The sequence below is a fragment of the Panthera onca genome, chromosome C2 (genome assembly GCF_046562875.1).
Source record: "Panthera onca isolate mPanOnc1 chromosome C2, mPanOnc1 haplotype 2, whole genome shotgun sequence".
Classification (NCBI taxonomy): domain Eukaryota; kingdom Metazoa; phylum Chordata; class Mammalia; order Carnivora; family Felidae; genus Panthera; species Panthera onca.
Genome location: NC_138347.1, coordinates 112822524 through 112839530, shown reverse-complemented (window position 1 = coordinate 112839530; position 17007 = coordinate 112822524). Strand labels below are relative to the sequence as shown.

At 37.2% G+C, this 17007-nt stretch overlaps 1 protein-coding gene across 4 annotated transcripts in view; it reads left to right on the top strand.

Annotated features, from left to right (window-relative positions):
- Positions 1 to 5866: 5866 nt before the first annotated feature.
- Positions 5867 to 17007, top strand: part of LOC132683252 (arylacetamide deacetylase-like 2) — a 189840-nt gene continuing 178699 nt past the window's right edge. For 3 of the 4 annotated variants that reach the window (XR_013549817.2, XM_060638988.3, XM_078432242.2), the window contains exon 1: positions 5867 to 5954. The gene's annotated coding sequence lies outside the window, so the exon portion shown is untranslated. The remainder of the gene's footprint in view (positions 5955 to 17007) is intronic. The other variant, XM_060638989.3, reaches the window with a different exon arrangement.

Here is a 17007-nt window from a genome sequence, read left to right as displayed (position 1 = left end):
CTTCTGTACCAATATGAATACTTCTTATTTCTTTTTCTTCTCTGATTGCTGTGGCTAGAACTTCCAGTATTTTATGTGTAGATATTAATAACTTTTTATTATGCATTTTAGTAGTTAGCATCATGAAGTGTACTTTTCTTGGTCTCATTTCATATTTGGGGGCTAAATTATGCCTTGATTGAAAAGAGTATTGTGATTCCTACTATTTGTTCATTTACATTTTTGTTTGCCATCATCTTATCTGCATTATAATCCTTCAGAGTCTCCTTGTTTTGAATGTTTCTACAAACAGAGGTTAGAGTTATGTTTTGCTTTGGTTGCCAACCTGAATTTTGTAATAGATACGATACTCTATTTACATTTAACTAAACAACCTATTCCTTTGGTCCAGTTCAGTCATGGTTTATGTTATATTTATTCTGTGCCTATGTTTCTATATATAGAAGTATACGTGTATACAAACATACATTTTCACTATGTAGAATTCTTCTATTTTGACATTTGTTTTGGCATTTAGAATTTTTTTTACACCAGTTTTAGATTCACAGCAACATTAAGAGGGAGGTACAGAGATTTTCCATATACTCTCTTCCGCCATACATGCATAGCACACCTCCCTCTATCAATAATCCACCAGAGTGGTACATTTGTTACAACTGATGGACCTACACTGACACATCATAATCACCCAAAGACTATAGTTTACATTAGCTGTATGTATAACTCTTGGTGTTATACATTCTATGGGTTTGGACAAATATATAGTGACATGTATCTGCCATATGGTATCCTTATTTTCACTTCTCTAAATATCTCTGTGCTCTGCTTATTCATCCCCCTCTCACAACCACTGATCCTTTTACTGTCTTCATAGTTCTGCATTTTCCAGAATGTCACATAGTTGAAATCATATGCTTTGTGGCCTTTTCAGGTTGGCCTCTTTCACTTAGCAATATGTATTCAATTTTCCTTCATGTCTTTTTATGGCTTGATAGCCCATTTCTTTTTAGAACTAAATAATATCTCATTGTCTGGAGTTATCACAGTTTATTTACTTATTCATCTACAAATGGACATCTTGGTTTCTTCCAAGTTCTACCAATTATGAATAAAGCTGCTATAAACATCTGTGTGCAGATTTTTACATGAACATAAGTTTTCAACTCCTTTAGGTAAATATTAAGGAGACTATTTGCTAGATTGTGTGGCAAGAATATATTTAATTTTTTAGAAACAGCCAAACAGTCTTCCAAAGTGGTTGTAGCAGTTTGCATTCCCACCACAGTAAGTGAGAGTTCTTGTCACTCTAAATTCTGGCCAACATTTGTTGTTGTCTGTTCTAGATTTGGGTCATTCTTATAAGATGTGTAATTAATATCATCGTTTTAATTTGTATTTCCCTGATTACACATTATGTGGAGCATCTTTTCAGGTGCTTATTTGCCATCTGTGTATCTTCTTTGGTAATATGTCTCTTAAAGTCTTTGAGCCATTATTTAATCACATCATTTGTTTCTTTATTTTTAAGAATTCTTTTTATAGTTTGGATAACAGTACTTTATCAGCTATATCTTTTGCAAATATTTTCTTCTAATCTGTCCCTTATTCTCTCATTCTCTTGATATTGTCTTTCAAGAGTAGGAGCTTTTAGGGGCGCCTGGGTGGCTCAGTCAACCTTTGGCTCAGGTCATGATCTCGCGGTCCGTGGGTTCGAGCCCCGCGTTGGGCTCTGTGCTGACAGCTCAGAGCCTGGAGCCTGTTTCAGATTCTGTGTCTCCCTCTCTCTGACCCTCCCAAGTTCATGCTCTGTCTCTCTCTGTCTCAAAAATAAATAAACATTAAAAAAATTAAAAAAAAAGAGTAGGAGCTTTTAATTTTAATAAGTTCAGTGTATCCATTCTTTCTTTCATGGATCATGCTCCTTGTTATATTTCAAAGTCATAGGCATACCCAAGGTCATCTAAGTTTTCTTCTATATTATCTTCCAGAAGTTTTATAAGTAAGCATATTACATTTCAGTCTGTGATCCATTTGGGGTTAATTTTTGTGGGAGGGGTGTCATGTCTGTGTCTAGATTTTTTTTCTTTTTTGCATATAGATACCCAGTTATTCTAGCATCATTTATTGAAAAGGCTGTATTTGCTCCATTGAATTGCCTTGACTCCAAAGGAATCAATGATCAGTTGACAATATTTATGTGGGTTTATTTCTTGGCTTATAATTTTGTGCCATTGATTGATCTGTCTATTCTTTCCCCAATACCACACTGACTTGATTACTGTAACTTTATAGGAAGTCTTAAAGTTGGGCAGTATCAGTCCTTCAACTTTCTTCCCCATCAATATTGTGCTGACTACTCTGGGTATTTTGCCTCTCCATATAAACGTTAGAATCTGTTTATCAACATCCATGAACTTGCTGGGATTTTGATTGGGATTGCATTGAATCTATAGATCATGCTGGAAAGAACTGACATCTTGACAATATTGTCATTCCATACATAAACATGGAAAATCTCTCCATTTATTAGGTCTTTGATTTCATTCATTGGGGTTTTATAGTTTTATCCATAGAGATCTTGATGTATTTTGTTAGACTTATACATAGATATTTCATTACTTTTGGGTGCTAGTATAAATAATACTGTGGTGTTAATTTTAAACTCAACTTGTTTATTACTAATGTATAGGGAAGCAATTGACTTTTGTATATTAAGCTTTTATCCTGCCAGCTTTTTTAATGCTTATTAGTTTCAGGAGGGTGGTGTTTTTTTGTTTTTTGTTTGTTTGTTTTTGAGTCAAATTTTTGGGATTCTCTTTGGGATGAGATTAGCATGTTCCCTAGTTTCAGTTACATACAGTCAATGAATGTTTGGAAGGAGATGATCTTTCTGACAGATTATCAGAAAGTCAATGTAGGAGAATAGTAGTGAGAGATATAGAAACCCTGTTTGGATCATTTTTCCTGTCTCTTATTTGGAACAAAAACTTTAAACCTCTGGTGGAAGGGCAGCACATATTATCTCTTTCGTTGAAGGCCCCCTGAAGCTAGTGGAGGAAACAGGAAATTAAAAAAATAATGATAATAATAAAAGAAAAAAGAAAAACCTTCTATTCTGGAAGGAAGAATAAGAAATTGCCCTTGACCTAGACCACTAGAGATTTACTTCTGCTGGTTGAGAGGCAGAATTACCAAGAAAGCTCTTTTTTTTTTTTTTTTTTTTTGTGAGGCACAAAGGGACAGATCTTGCCTAAGACTGAGGATAAAGAAATAAGTAAAGATAATATTCCCACCTTCTATCACAGGGTAGCTAACAATGAATGACAAGTAACACTAGTCTATCATTGGGAGAAGGGCAAGAAGATAGAATGACATTCTTTGAAGCTTAGGTTCACAGAAAAGACTAAACTCAAGAGTGCAAAGGAAACCCTGAAAAATGTCTTTTAGAAACTCAGCCTCAACCTCAAGTACATGGTAATGCTGGAGGAATGTGAAGCCAATAGTGTGGTTAAGGTAAACAGAACTAGAAACACGCAAACCCTAGGCAACTCCTGATTATGCTGACTCAACTTTTCACATTAAATATGTAGTGGAGGTGTGTCCAATTCCAAACATAAAATACTATATACCTCAGACTTTACTCTCCCACACATGATACTCAGCTTTCAACCAGAAATTACAAGATACAAAAAATGCAAGAGAAAACAGCCTTCTGTTGAGAGACAATGTAATCTGCAGAACCCAGATGGTGAAGCTATTAGGCAGGGTATTAAAAAGAAAAAATTATGATTTATATGTTAAAGTTCTAGTGTAAAAGTTTAAAAAGGTGGTTAATTTATAAGAACGTATGGAAAATTTTAGCAGAGAAATGGAAACTGTAAGCAAGTAGCAAATAAAAATACCAGAAATAAAGCTATAGTAACAAAGAAAAAGATAAGTCAAAACAAAGTATTCAAACTAAAATAGAGAAAGAGAGAAAAGCCAGTGCATCTGAGAACCATGGGGCAATGTCAAATGGTCTCAAATATGAGCTTTTGGAATCACAGGATGAAAAAGAAAATAATGAGGAGAAGAAATATTTGATAATTGCTAGAATGTCTCCCAAATAATGAAAAACTTTAAATCATAGATCTGAAAATCTCATAGAACACTCACTAGAATAAAGTACTAGAAAGGAAGAAAAGGAGGAGGGAGGAAAGGAGGGAGAGAACCCCTAGACACATCATACTTAAACTATTAAAAACCAAAGATAAAGATGAAATCTAGATGGCAGAGAGGGGAAAAGACACATTATATACAGAGGAACAAAGGCCAGAATTTAAGCAGATTTTTATCATAAACTTTCTAAGCCTGAAGATGATGGAATGTCATTTTTGAAAGTGCTGAAAGAGGGGGGGAAATGACCACCCCAGAAATCAGCACCCAGTTACTTTACCACTGGAAAACAAAAAATGTAGACTTTATGGACAGGAAAGAAACAAGAGAATTCATTATCAGTAAACTTTCACTACAAGAAGTTATAAAGGTGGTTCTTTTGGTAGAAAAAATATACCAGACAGAAACTTGGATCTATGCCCACACCTAAAAATGTTGGACATGGTACAAATAAAGGTGAAAATAAAATTTATTTTTCTTATTTTGGTTACTATAAAAGATAACTGACTAAAGAAGAATTAGTAGCAATGTATTTTGCATATACAATGTATAAATGTTTATTGAAACCATTTTAATATTTGGTTATTGAGAAAGCCCATCAAAGTTTATCGCCATAAAACCTCAAGATCATTATTTACCATATCACTTATTCAACACCCACCAGACATCCAACAAAAATCATTCAAAGGTTTTAATATTTTTAAAAATTTTTCTAAAATTATGTCTATATTTTCTCTAAAATTTTTTTGTCTAAAAGGAAACTTATTGTGTGAATACTTGTGGATGATTTTTATTGTGGTTCAACTTCTAAGAATGACTTAATTGCTTTTCCCACTCTGATATCTTTTATGCTTTATAGAAAAAATGGCTAAATTGCCCAATTTGATTCATAACAACAGTCTCCATTTGTTTATCCCAGGCATTTTTCCAATAGTGTTCTCTAAATTTATGGTATTATTTGTCTACCCTCTTCCCCTCTTATCTAAATTCCAGTTCTGCTTTGGGTAAAATTAGATCTTTTTTTTTTTTTTGAGAGAGAGAGAGAGAGAAAGAAGAAAAGAGGTGAGAGGGAAAGTCTTTTATTATATCAGGGGAAAATCCTTTTTATTCTATAATTTTTCTTGTTTTGGGCAGAAACAGATACGTTAAAAAACAGGGGTTTTTTTTGTTTTTTGTTTTTTGGGGTTTTTTTTTTGTTTTTTTGGTTTTTTTTTTTTTGCAGCAAAAAGCTTCATTGTTTTCATTTGGTCCACGGCTTGGGAGAGGGCTACAGGTGGTTAAAAAGCTGCCTAGTGGCTGCAAGGAGAGACTCGGGCACAAGCCCTGGCACCTGGGGGATGTCAGAGGGACCCTCTCAAAAGCTGCTGGGCTCCAGAGACTTCTAGTCGTGCTCGAGGGTGAGCCTTTCAAAGAGATACTCACCCAGGCCAGCCTGGAGGCCGGAGAGCCTGCGGAGATTAGTCAGATGGTCGCCCATTTGATGAGTTTCACCTCATCTAGGAAGTGATTCTCCAGAGTCACAGAGATGGGGGTCTGCACGGGCAGAACTCAGGGCAGGAAGATCCAAAAGACCTGCTTCAGGTTCTTCTCCACCAGCCGGGCAGCTTCCACAGCGTCCAGAGTTTTACCCCACGCATCTTGGGACGGCGCGTGCACGTCCCGGAAGAGGGCGCAGCTGCCGCGCTGGTTTTGCGTCCTCAAAAGACGCTCAGCGCCTTCCGGCTTCTCCTCAGCCACCCCGCCGGGAGAAGCGGCCCACGCCCTCCAGAGCCACGGTGGAACTAGAAGCCCAGAGAAAGGTAGGTGTAGGAGGCTCGCAGGTGCTTGCCGACTAGGCGGTTGACGGCGGCCTCCACCTCTGTGGAACAAACTCTGACGAATCTGGGAGCTCATGGTTGGTCGGTAATGAGGAACCAAGTTCAAAATCGGGTGTTGGCTGGCCCCAGGGGCAGAGGGTGGGCAAAAAGATGGCTCCCGACGTTGTGACTGGAAAAAAGGTTGGAGGGTGGTCAGAGGCTGGTAGAAGGGCCGTCCCTGGGTCTGTTCCGTCCAAACGCTGTTGAAGCGAGAGAGGGATCCGGAGGACTGCCGGGCGCACTGCCAAAACCGTTCGTATTTTTATATGCATGTTCGTATGTCTTTTTCTGTGCATCTAAATGGACTGTTATGCTTCTAGGTTAAGCCAAACATTTGATCAGTTTTCATATGTTTCTGTGTTAGAGTGGGCAAAAGAAGTCTGCCACAAAAATTTTGTGGTGCTTAGTAAATATAAATTCGATACTACCAGAAGTGATGTAATGTGGTAGATGAGAAACCCCATCCAACTTAGACCCCAACCGCTTCAACAGAAATCTGCACTTCTCATGCTTTCTGTTTATCTCACAACCCTTCATAGACTTCTCATAACCTACAATGATCTCCATCAAAATAGAAAAACAAAGTTTTTTTTTAACTCTGTATTTCTGTTTGTGCTCACTGTCATTACTAAACAGTGTATTGAGGATTGTTGTCCTGTTGTGTGTGCGTGTGTTTTTCCTTATACGCAAGACAAAACGAGATTAGTGAAGTGCTGGGATTCTCATTAGGGGAGTGACTTAGCTCACCTTGTCCACACTTCAAAGATTTCTGTTGCCTCCACCAGCTAGCAGATCTAAACTTTACAGTAGCCCCCCCCTTATCTGTGGGTGATATGTTCCCAAACCTCCAGCTGATGAAACCAGATAGTATACCAAACCCTATATGCACCATATTTTTCTATACATAGAAACCTATGAAAGTTTAATTTATAAATTAAGCATAGAGATTAACAACTAAGACATAATAAAATAGCACAATTATATATACTATAATAAAAGTTTTATAAATGTGTTTTCTCTCTCAAATTATCTTATTGTACTGTACTCATCCTTCTTCTTGTGATGATGTGAGATGATAAAATGCCTACATGATGAGATGGGGTGAATGACGTAGGCATTGTGACATAGTGTAAAACTCCTGTTGACTTTCTGATGGTATGTCAGGAGGATCATCTCCGTCCAGATAATGGTTGACCGTGGGTAACTGAAACCATGGAATGCAAAACCGTGGAAAATGAAACTGTGGACAGGGAAGACTTCTGTACATTTTTTCTTCTCATTACTAGAAAAAGAAAGTCATTTCCAATCCATTTTTAAGACTAGACTCCCAGGGTAAGAAATAATAAGGAAGACTTAAAAGGTCATCTAAAGTTATTTGTGACCAAGTTTATAGCTTTTCTCAATTTTCTCAGTTGTTATTAAATGGTGACTACATTTGTACAACATAGTCATTGTTTATTTTGATCACCACAAAATGTCTGTAAAACATACTTGTAAAATGTAAATTGGATAATAATTCAATAAATTGTCTCATAAAATTTAATCTGTCTTCTATAATAACAAACATTTTTATTTATTTATTTTCTGAAAGACCCAGCATTCCTAATAGATATTATACATTTTTGTTTCTAAATATTTTATTTAAAAAGAGAGGGGAGCTCCTGGGTGGCTCAGTCGGTTAAGCATCTGACTCTTGATTTTGGCTTGGGTCATCATCTCATGGGTTCGTGAGATCTAGTCCTCTGTTGGACTCTGCACTGACAGTGCACAACCTGCTTAGGATTCTCTCTCTCCCTCTCTCTGCCCCATCCCCACTCTCTCTCTCTCTCAAAATAAATAAATAAACATTAAAAAAAAAAAAGAAAGAGAGGAGCATAAATTATAAGAGTAAACCCATGTAATCAATTCTCAGATCAAGAAATAGAACACTAATCTGTCATTCCAGAACTCCCACTTGTCTCCTTCCTAGTGATTGCTGCCACAAAGGTAACTATTATCCTAATTCACCAAATTATTTTTACAAAATTTTTACTTTTATAAAAATGGAATCAAGCACTGTAAGCCTTTCTGTACCTGACTTCTTTAGTTCATGACCATGTTTGTGAGATTCAATCCTACTGTTTTGCACAGCATGTTTGTTACTTTTTGTGGCAGCATGGTATTTCACTGTATGACTTTATTCATCTATTCAACTACTGATGCTGTCCATCATTTATCCTTATTATACATATACATACATATACATACTCGATACAATGTACAGTGCCATATTGAGTACAAATGGTGATAGTGGGAGATGTTTACTCATCCATTCCCAAAGTCAGGGGGGAGTTTTCAATATTTCACACTTAAGTATCATTTTTATGACAGTTTTTTATACATACTCTTTATCAGTTTAAGGTAATTCCTTCTCTTTATTAATAATTCCATTTTTAGGTCAATATTCTTTGTTACAGAAACATTTCTTTTATTCCTAGTTTGCCTGGAAGTTATTTTCCCCCCTGTAGTCTGACATTTTATCAAATGTTTTTCCTGTGTCTGAGACCTATGGTAATGTTCCCTGTTTTGTTCCTGAAATAAGTTATTCGTGGTTTCTCTGTTTTTCATTGCTTAATCTTGCTAGGAGACTATCAATTCATTTCTCTTTCCAAAAAATTAATTTTTTAACATTTATTTTCTATTGCGTATATTTTCTGTTTCATTTATTTTTGTACTTTTATAATTTATTTTCTTTATTATTACTTATTTTTTCTTCTATACTTTTTCTTGAGTTTAATATAGTTTCATCTTCTTACTTCTTGTGATGAATACCTAAACAATTGATTTTCAGATTTTTCAGTTTCTTAATTATGAATTTAAATTATAAATTTCCATCTCAGCACAGTAATAACTAAATGATGTCTCAAAATACTATATTTCGGTTATTTTTCAGCTCAAATATTTTATTAGGCACTATGACTCATCTTTTACTCATTAATTATGTAAATATGTTGCTTAATTTCTAGAAATTTGAAGATTTTATATTTATTGTTACTGATTTCTATCTTCATTCCACTATAATCAAATAATATATTTGGATTATTGAAATCCCTTTAGATTTGTTGGGTTTGGCTTTTTGGCTCCAATAGAATTTATTTTTGTAAATGTTCCATATACATTTGCCAAAATTGTGTATTCTATCATCCTTTGGTACATTTTAACATAAAAGTATTTTCATTCTGTTAATTGTGTTGCTCAGAATATCTAGCTTTACTAATTTTCTGGACGGTTTTTTTTTAAGAGTTACCAAATTAGATGTGTTAAATTCCCCCTCCTTGAATGCAGATTTGTATATTACTCTTTTTAAATCTGTCCATTTTTAGCTTTATTAGTAGGTGTATACAATGCAATTTTTATACCTTCCTGGTGGGTGGGATATTTTGTTACTATTAAAGATTGCTTTTAAAAATATTTATTTATTTATTTAGAGAGAAGGGTGGGGAAGGGCGGGGTGGGGGGAAAGAGGACCCGAAGCAGACTCTGTGGTGGCAGCAGACAGCCTCATGCAGAGCTCAAACTCATAAACCATGAGATCATGACCTGAGCCAAAGTCAGATGCTTAACCAACTGAGCCACCCAGGTGCCCCAAAGATTGCTTATTATCTTTAGGAATGTTTCTTGCCTTAAAATAGATCTTATCCCATATTAGTGTAGCAAAGTTAGTTTTCTTTTGGTGTTTGTATACTCTTTCTCATTAGGAGCACATAGTTAGGCTTTTAAAAAATATTTATTTTGGGGGGGGGGGGAGAGAGCAAGTGTGCAAGTACGCAGGGGAGGGGCAGAGAGAGAGGGAGAATTCCTTCTGGAATTTTTTTTCTTCTTCCTGGAAAACTCCCAATAGTATTTATTTTGAGTTTGTTGTTGTCAAATCCCAGTTTTTGTCTGGAAATAGTTTCTCTCTTTTTTTTTTAAAGAAGATATTCAAAGACTCATGTATTATTTGTTTTTACCTTCATGCATGTGGGAAAAGAAGGGAGTGTCAATTAACCTTTTGTGGCCTGAAAAAGTCACAAACTATAATATATTTTTGAAAACAGTGATGTCAGTATAAATACTGTTACCAGGATAAAAAGTTATAAAATAGGCCAATCAATCAGAATTACAAATACTTTAGGGACTAAAGGTTATTTTTATAATATGGAACCATTGCTGAAGTTCAGTTATTTTACCAAGTTCCTTTGTTAGCATTAACTCTAACATGGAAATTATGAATCAAAATAATAGCTGCAATAAAAGAAGTTATGTCTGGGGCGCCTGGGTGGCGCAGTCGGTTAAGCGTCCGACTTCAGCCAGGTCACGATCTCACGGTCTGTGAGTTCGAGCCCCGCGTCAGGCTCTGGGCTGATGGCTCGGAGCCTGGAGCCTGTTTCCGATTCTGTGTCTCCCTCTCTCTCTGCCCCTCCCCCGTTCATGCTCTGTCTCTCTCTGTCCCAAAAATAAATAAAAAAAAACGTTGAAAAAAAAAAGAAGTTATGTCTTTGGAGGAACCAAGATGGTGGAACAGCATGGAAGTTTTGTGTGTCTCACGTCCATGAAATACAGCCAGACCAACATTAAACCATCCTGCACACCTAGAAAACCGATCTGAGGATTAAAACAACAATCTGCCCAACCTGAACCACAGAACTAAGCAGGTACATGGTGCAGAGAGGTGAACTGGGGGAGAAAGAAGCTGCGGAGGGCAGGGAGCCACTTTTGAGTGTGGAGAAAGGATGGAGACAGGGAGGGGGAGAAGAATACGGGAAAAGCACCCTCCCCCCCAAAAGCAGCTGGAGATAAAGTAGAAAAGTGGAAAGAGCCACAGGGACTGAACTAAAAGGGGAGAAGGAGAAAGGAGAGGGTTGAAGTTCCATTAAGACTATAAACAGGGGGACCACAGAGCCTGAAACTCTGCAGCTCGATACGTGGTGGTGGCACTCTGGTGGGAAGGGCGAGTCACCAGGAGCAGAGTGGAGTCCTGAGTTCTTCAGGCCACACGGGGAGAGGTGGTTACCCTGCTGGGAGGACACCTGGTAGAGGCTGTGTGGGTCCCCCAAAGGCAAGGCCCTGGTGGACCCGGAGAACAACCACATTCACTGGTGCTGGAACAGTGTCATTAAGGGAGAAGCCTGGTGCCAGATGTGAGTTGTGATTTTCCTTAATCCCTGAAATGCTGCTGTTACACCATTTCATGAACTTTTTCTGGGGCAGGCTGGCACCCGGCCACAGTCTCTGGGCATTGGCAGTGGCACGGTCCAACAAACTTTCCTGGGTAGGTGAGACCCTCCTGTAGAGGGGCAGAATGGATCAAAGCAGTCCCTTGGAAGTAAGGGGTTGGGAAAAACAGCCACATGGGAGACAAAACTCAGGAGGAAGGTGCTGCCTGGGGCTTGGTCACAGACTGTGTAAAAGCAGGGAGTGGACAAAAGCCGGAGACAAAGGACGGGTGCATGATTGCTGACTGGGGAGAACAGAGTGCTGATACTAGATACTGGGTAGCTGGGTGACTCCATTTTCACCACTCCTGAGCATGTGCATACACACCTACAAGCACCACAACAATCCACCTCGGTAAGCTAAGCAGCTCCATCTGTGGAGAACGGAGCCATTACACTAAGCCCTGCCCAACTGGGCCAACCTCGCTCTTCAGGAACACAAGTTTCTCCACCTGCTTAGTTTATGGACTATAAAGAGCTTCATAGTCTGACTTCTAGGGGAAAACAAAGTAATTTCAGTCATATTTCAAACTGTTCGCTGGTCCATCTATTCAATTTTCTTTCTTTTTAAAATTTTTTTTCTTTTTTGTTTCTTTTTCTTGAATACAGAAAGAAAAAAATCATTTTTATTAAAAATATTTTTCTTTAATTTTTTCTATATGTTTTACTTTTCTGTATTTTTTCTCAAATTCTATTTTACTTCCCTCATTTGATTTTTAGTCTACTTCAGTGTATTCATTTATTCAAATTTTCAAATGATTTCCTTTTTTTTCCTTTTTTCCTTTCCCCCTTTTTCTCTAGTCTTTCAAGCCCCTTTCAACACCCAGACCCAAACACACCTAGGATCTAGCATCATTTGTTCAATTTGTGTGAGTGTGTTTGTTCTTAAGATTTTAATTTTAATATTTTTATAATTTTATTTTTTTTACTTCATTAATTCCTTTTCTTCCTTCAAAATGATGAAACGAAGGAATTCACCCCAAAATAAAGAGCAGGAAGAAATGAGAGTCAGGGACTTAACACAGATACAAGCAAGATGTCTGAAACAGAATTTAGAATCACTATAATAAGAATACTAGCTGGAGCCAAAAATAGATTAGAATCCCTTTATGTGGAGATAAAAGAAGTAAAAGCTAGTCAGGATAAAATAAAAATGCTATAACTGAGTTGCAATCTCGAATGGATGCTGCAGTGGCAAGGATGGATGAGGCAGAGCAGAGATTCAGAGATATAGAAGAGAAACTTCTGAAGAATAATGAAGCAGGAAAAAAGAGGGAGACTAAGGCAAAAGAGCACAATTTAAGAATCAGAGAAATCAGTCACTCATTAAAAAGGAACAACATCAGAATCATAGGGGTCCCAGAAGAGGAAGAGAGAGAAATAGGGGTAGAAGGCTTATGTGAGCAAATCATAGCAGAAAATTTTCCTAACCTGGGGAAAGACACAAACATCAAAATCCAGGAAGCACAGAGGACCCCCATTAGATTCACCAAAAACCTACCATCAGCAAGGCGTATCATAGTCAAATTCACAAAATTCTCAGGCAAGGAGAGAATCATGAAAGCAGCAAGGGAAAAAAAGTCTTAACCTACAAGGGAAGACAGATCAGGTTTGCAGCAAACCTATCCACAGAAACTTGGCAGGCCAGAAAGGAATGGCAGGATATAGTCAATGTGCTGAATCAGAAAAATATGCAGCCAATAATTCTTTATCCACCAAGGCTGTCATTCAAAATAGAAGGAGAGATAAAAAGTTTCCCAGACAGAAAAAAATTAAAGAAGTTTGTGACCACTAAATCAGCCCTGCAAGAAATTTTAAGGGGGACTCTCTGAGGGGAGAAAAGATGAAAACAAACAAACAAAAAATAAATAAAGACCAAAAGCAACAAAGATTGGAAAGGACCAGAGAACACCACCAAAAACTCCAACTCTACAAGCATCATAATGACAGTAAATTCATATCTTACAGTACCCACTCTAAATGTCAATGGACTCAATGCTCCAGTCAAAAGACATAGGGTAACAGAATGGATAAGAAAACAAGATCATCTATTTGCTGTTTATAAGAGACCCACTTTAGACCCAAAGATTGAAAGTAAGGGGATGGAGAACCATCTATCATGCTAATGGTCAACAAAAGAAAGCCGGAGTAGCCCTAGTTATATAAGACAACCTAGACTTTAAAATAAAGACTGTATCAAGAGATGTAGAAGGGCATTATATCATAATCAAGGGATCTATCCACCAAGAAGACCTAACAATTGTAAACATTTATGCGCCAAACTTGAAAGCACTCAAATATATAAATCAACTAATCAGAAAGATAAAGAAACTCATCAATAGTAATACCATAAGAGTAGGAGACATCAGCACCCCACTCACAGCAGTGGACAGATCATCTAATCAAAAAATCAACTAGGAAACAATGGCTTTGAATGACACACTGGACCAGATGGACTAAACAGATATATTCAGAACATTTCATTCTAAAGCAGCAGAATGTACATTCTTCTCCCATGCACATGGAAAATTCTCCAGAATAGACCACATCTGGGACACAAATCAGCCCTAAGCAAGTACAAAAAGATCGAGATCATACCGTGCATATTTTCAGACCACAATGCTATGAAACTCAAAGTCAATCACAAGAAAAAATTTGGAAAGGTAACAAATACTTGGAGACTGAAGAACATCCTACTAAAAAATGAATGGGCTAACCAAGAAGTTAAACAGAAATAAAAAAGTATATGGAAGCCAATGAAAGTGATAACACCACAACCTAAAACCTTTAGAACACAGCAAAAGTGGTCATAAGAGGAAAGTATATAACCATCCAGGCCTTTCTAACGGAGAAAAGATCTCAGGTACACAACCTAACCTTACACCTTAAAGAGCTGGAAAAAGAACACCAAATAAAACCCAAAACCAGCAGAAAACAGGAAATAATAAAGATTAGAGCAGAAATTAATGCTATAGAAACTAAAAAAACAAAAACAAAAACAAAAAAAACAGAACAGATCAATGAAACCAGAAGCTGGTTGTTTGAAAGAATTAACAAAATTGATAAACTACTAGCCAGTTTGATCAAAAAAAAAGGAAAGGACCCAAATAAATAAAATCAAGAATGAAAGAGGAGAGATCACAACCAACACAGCAGAAATAAAAACAGTAATAAGAGAATATTATGAGCAATTATACACCAATAAAATGGGCAATCTGGAAGAAATGGACAAATTCCTAGAAACATATACACTACCAAAAGTGAAACAGGAAGAAATAGAAAATTTGAACAGACCCATCACCAGTAAGGAAATCGAATTAGTAATAAAACATCTGCCAAAAAACAAGAGTCCAAGGCCAGATGGCTTTCCAGGGGAATTGTACCAAACATTTAAGGATGAGTTAACATCTATTCTCTTGAAGCTATTCCAAAAATAGAAATGGAAGGAAAACTTCAATACTCTTTCTATGAAGCCAGCATTACCTTGATTACAAAACCAGACAGAGACCACACTAAAAAGGAGAACTATAGACCAATTTCCCTGATGAACATGGATGCAAAAGTCCTCAACAAGATATTAGCCAACCGGATTCAACAATACATTAAAAAAATTATTCACCACAACCAAGTGGGATTTATACCTGGGATGCAGGGCTGGTTCAATATCCGCAAAACAATTAACATGATTCATCACATCAATGAAAGGACAAGAACCATATGATCCTCTCAATAGATGCAGAGAAAGCATTTGACAAAATACAGCATCCTTTCTTGATAAAAACCCTCAAGAAAGTAGGGATAGAGTGATCATACCCCAAGATCATTAAAGGCATATACAAAAGACCCAACACTAATAGCATCCTCAATGGGGGAAAACTGAGAGCTTTCCCCCTAAGGTCAGGAACAAGACGGGGATGTCCACTCTTGCCACTGTTATTCAACGTAGTATTGGAAGTCTTAGCCTTGGCAGTCAGACAACACAAAGAAATAGAAGGCATCCAAATTGGCCAGGACCAGGTCAAACTTTCACTCTTTGCAGATGACATGATACTCTATGTGGAAAACCCAAAAGATTGCACCAAAAAACTGCTAGAACTGATTCATGGATTCAGCAAAGTTGCAGGATATAAAATCAATGCACAGAAATTGGTTGCATTCCTCTTCACCAACAATGAAGCAACAGAAAGAGAAATCAAGGAATCGATCCCATTTACAGTTGCACAAAAAAGGTGAAAAATCTATACACTGAAAACTATAGAAAGTTTATGAAAGAAATCGAAGAAGACACAAAAAAATGGAAAAAGATTCCATGCACCTGGATAGGAAGAACACATAGTGTTAAAAACGTTGATACTACCCAAAGCAATCTACATATTCAATGCTATTCCTATAAAATAACACCAGGATTTTTCACAGAGCTAGAACAAATAATCCTAAAATTTGTATGGAACCAGAAAAGACCCTGAATAGCCAAAGCAATCTTGAAAAAGAAAACCAAAGCTGGAGGCATCACAATCCCGGACTTCAAGTTATACTACAAAGTTGTAATCATCAAGACAGTATGGTACTGGCACAAAAACAGACACTCAGGTCAATGGAACAGAATAGAGAACCCAGAAATGGACCCACAAACATATGGCAACTAATCTTTGACAAAGCAGGAAAGAATATCCAATGGAATAAAAACAGTCTGTTCAGCAAGTGGTGCTGGGAAAAGTGACATGCAGAAGAATGAACCTGGACCACTGTCTTACACCATACACAAAAATAAACTCAAAATGGATGAAAGACCTAAATGTAAGACAGGAAACCATCAAAATCCTTGAGGAGAAAACAAGCTAAAACCTCTTTGATCTTGCCTGCAGCAACTTTTTACTCAACACGTCTCTGGAGGCAAGGGAAACAAAAGCAAAAATGAACTACTGGGACCTGATCAAAATAAAAACCTTCTACACAGCGAGGGAAACAATCAGCAAAACTAAAAGGCAACCAACAGAATGGGAGAAGATATTTACAAATGACTTTCAGACAAAGCGTTAGTATCCAAAATCTGTAAGAACTTATGGAACTCAACACCCAAAAACCAAATAATCCAGTGAAGAAATGGGCAAAAGACATGAATAGGCACTTCTCCAGAGAAGACATCCAGATGGCCAACCAACACGTGAAAAAATGCTCAACATCACTCATCATCAGGGAAATACAAATCAAAACCACAATGAGATACCACCTTCCACATGTCAGAATGGCTAACATTAACAACTTAGGCAACAACAGATGTTGGTGAGGATGAGGATAAAGAGGATCTCTTTTGCATTGTTGGTGGCAATGCAAGCTGGTGCAGCCAGTCTGGAAAATAGTATGGACGTTCCTCAAAAAATTAAAACTAGAACCACAGTAGGACCCAGCAATTGCACTACTAGGTATTTATCCAAAGGATACAGGTATGCTGTTTTGAAGGGGCAAATGCACCCCAATGTTTAGAGCAGCACTATCAACAATGGCCAAAGTATGGAGAGAGCCCAAATGTCCATTGGTGGATGAATGGATAAAGAAGATGTGGTATATATATATACAATGTAGTATTACTCAGCAATCAAAAAGAATGAAGTCTTGCCACTTGCAACTACGTGGATGGAACTGGAAGGTATTATGCTAAGCAAAATTAGTCAGAGAAACACAAATATCAGATGACTTCACTCATGTGAGGACTTTAAGACACAGAACAGATGAACATAAGGGAAGGGAAGCAAACATAATAT